Raw genomic sequence first — 3,677 nt, 5'->3', positions numbered from 1 at the left:
TCAAGCTCTGGAAAGTGATAAAATGGAGAGTGATAAGCTAGCAGCCAATCAGCTCCTAACTGTCATTTTTCAGACACAGCCTGTAACATGACAGTTAGAAGCTTAGTGGCTACCAGTTTATCACTCTCCATTTTATCACTTTTCAGAGCTTAGTACCACTTCCCCATTGGGATATCACAAGTGAAACAATTAGTTCCACCTGTGGATCTTTTAAAATGTGTCAGCAAGTAATGAATACACCTGTGCACCAACTAGGAAAATTGGAAACCATGCACTGTTAAGGGCCCCATACATCATCGATGGATTGCTGCAATCCTGCAACCCGGCATCGCATGATCGCAGAAATCCAACATGTTGGATTTTCCCAATATGACGATCGCGATCAAATGATCGTGATTATCAAATTGGGGACATTTAACATGTAAAATTTCAGTGATCCTGTGACGGATCGCTGAACATCGATGGTGGACAGTCGGCGTTCCGATCGCATCACTATGATCCGTCGCATGGGTACCTTTAGTGCTCCCTGAGGAATTAGTTTATGAAACACTGAATAATAGCATTGTATAGCATGAATCCCCCTGCCCACCAGAAGGGAGTCCTAAAATGTAATTAAGTATACCACCAGTATAATTATAATGGATTTAATAGTTAATTTTAAATATTTATTTTGTATAAAACATGCAACAAAAAATACACTGTCAAAAATAAGAGACAAACTGGAAAAAAAAATCTCAGTTCTTGTAAAAGTAATTTCTGGACTGTCATATGGGTCCTACACAAAAAAAGAAATAAAAAATAGTAACGATATTGTTTAACAGAGGTCTTGCCTACATACCGTAATACATGATACTTTTTGTAAACAAGTGGACAGATATATATTAGTAAATCACAACTGAGCAAAAACATTTCCTCTTAATAAAAATGCACATTAGTGGAATATCCTTGTGTCTAGTATTACTTTGACTTCTTCCATTTTCAAATCATCCACGGGATTCAGCAGTGGATGGAGACTTCAGTGCTGTATGACATAGTTATATGGATAAATATTTCAAACCTCAAAGGAAACATAGATCACATCAATTATTCAGTATTTATTTATTGGATCTCTAGGATATGATGGGTTCCCGGATATTGAATATTCAATGGATTTGAACTATACATTTTATAATTATTATCTATTATACTCTACAGGGTTATTGTCATAGACCACATAAACCTTTATTGCCAATATCTTCATTTCTGGTTATGTCCCTATAGCTCTTAATGTGGATCTAGTTTTTGCTTGTGCTCAGTTGGAGTTTCTTAGCATATTTTTGTGCCTTTTGCAAAGCACAGAAATGAAACAGGCACATTTTACAGACAATGATGCTGAAAATGTAGGGCAGATAAACCTCTTTTGGAGATATTATGGAATATACCATAAGTAAGAGAAACTGGCTAACAGACTTATGTAAACTACAAAATTCGAACCTCACAAAAACATATAGTAACCATAAGATGCTCTACAATGAGCAAAACTGAGAGCAGTATTTACAAACAAAACAACAGCTATCCTATCATCATTGATTCGCTCTTAGGAAATTAGACTGAAGTCCTGCAACAAAAGCAGGTATAAACGAGAAATGTGAAAAAGCTTTGTCAGCACTATTACTAATGCAAATCTGTAAATATCTAGCAACTAGAGATGAGCAATTCGGCTCTTCTGAAAACCAAACACATCCGTGCTTTGGGGTTTCGAGTCGAATCGAGTCCCGACTCGAGTCACTTTGGGGGTTTCGAGTAGAACCGAGTCCCGACTCGAGTCTTGGTGTTAGTTGGATCTCGGACCTAAAAACCGTATCTTGTGTGTAAGTCCCTCCCTAATGATTTCAGGTGCCAAAAGTGGTCAACATTGACTAGAAATGAATGTTATTGATGTTAATAATACTATAGGAACAAAACAAGCCCAAGTTACATGATTTTAGCTACTTCTATAAACTTTTTAAAGAAGTCCAAAACCAAAACAAAACCAAAACACTTGAGGGTGGTTTTTCTAACATCATTTAGAATCAAGACACGTCTGCACACATCTCTACTAGCAACATGTCTATATTTCTATGAAGTATTTATATTTTAATTAAATTATTCAGGTTTGCAGCACCAACCACATGTTCTGCAAGTTTCTTTGTATCAATATAGAACATTTATATTGCTATGCAGCTTGTGCCATATATATTATAGGATTAACCAAGTGCTTTTCTATTAGATATTGTCTGATCCAAAGACTACTTGTCAAAATTATTATGCCTCTCTGTATGGTCAGGGCTGCCGAGGCAATGGATGGGACCCAGTGCTGGGTATTCATGGCCACAGTGTATAATGAGCACAGTGGCGATTCTAGGGGTGGGCAAGCAGGACTTTCACCTAGGGTGCCGCAGCCACCCCTGCAAATGGTACCCTGCTGTGCAGCGTGCACTTAGTATTTTGTTTTTGTTTATGCGCTCATGGCCACGTCCTTGATCAGGCCATGACCCCTGAGCTCCATAAAGACTAGAACCGGCCCTGAATGTGCACACTGCCGAGTACCTGTCTCACCTCACTCTTAGTGGTCCTGTATATCCTTTAGACACAAGAGGAAAGGGTTAGATTGTTGCAGAAAACAGGTGTCCAAACTAGGGGTGAGCGGGTTCGGATTTCTGAAATCCGAACCCCCCCGAGCCCCCCCGATCCGAGTCCGATCCGAGTCAGGCTCGACTTTTCCCGCCTGACTCGGATCTGAAATCGAGGCAAAACGTCATCTTCCCGCCTTCCGAGTCTCGCGGGTTTTGGATCCTATATAAGGTACACACGTCGGCGCCATTTTCTCACTCGGCTGTGGACAGTGAAGAGGGAGGGTGGGAGTTAGGGCTGTGTAGTGTAGTGTAGTGTAGTGCTGCTGTTGTCCACTACTTCAAAGTCCATAGGGGCTGGCTGTGTTGTGCTGTGCTGCTGTTGTTAATAGGGGCTGTGTCCACTACTTCAAAGTCCATAGGGGCTGGCTGGACTGTGTTGTGCAGTCAGTTCTCCATAGGGGCTGTGTCCACTCCAAAGTCCTGTGCAGTGTCCCAGTCCTAAAGGAGTGCTGTAGTGTTGTCCAGGGGGTGCTCTGTCCATCAGGGGTGCTCCCCCCAAGTGCTAAAAAAATAATATATTTTCTGTGTTTGTGAATTGTGTGCGCAGTAGCCGCACGTGCATCAACAAAGTAGTGCCAAGCGTGCGCCTGTGTCATAAGTAAAGGGCCGGCTGGCTTGACCGTTAAGGGTGCTGTAACCCCCGAAAGTACACTCCAGTCCAAACCAAAAAAAAAATTATTTTCTGTGTTTGTGAATTGTGTGCGCAGTAGCCGCACGTGCATCAACAAAGTAGTGCCAAGCGTGCGCCTGTGTCATAAGTAAAGGGCCGGCTGGCTTGACCGTTAAGGGTGCTGTAACCCCCGAAAGTACACTCCAGTCCAAACCAAAAAAAAAATTATTTTCTGTGTTTGTGAATTGTGTGCGCAGTAGCCGCACGTGCATCAACAAAGTAGTGCCAAGCGTGCGCCTGTGTCATAAGTAAAGGGCCGGCTGGCTTGACCGTTAAGGGTGCTGTAACCCCCGAAAGTACACTCCAGTCCAAACCAAAAAAAATATTATTTTCTGTGTTTGTGAATTGTGTGC

The sequence above is a fragment of the Taudactylus pleione genome, unplaced genomic scaffold (genome assembly GCF_031769625.1).
Source record: "Taudactylus pleione unplaced genomic scaffold, aTauple2 ptg000296l, whole genome shotgun sequence".
In the NCBI taxonomy this organism is placed as follows: domain Eukaryota; kingdom Metazoa; phylum Chordata; class Amphibia; order Anura; family Myobatrachidae; genus Taudactylus; species Taudactylus pleione.
This window is presented reverse-complemented; position numbering follows the sequence as displayed.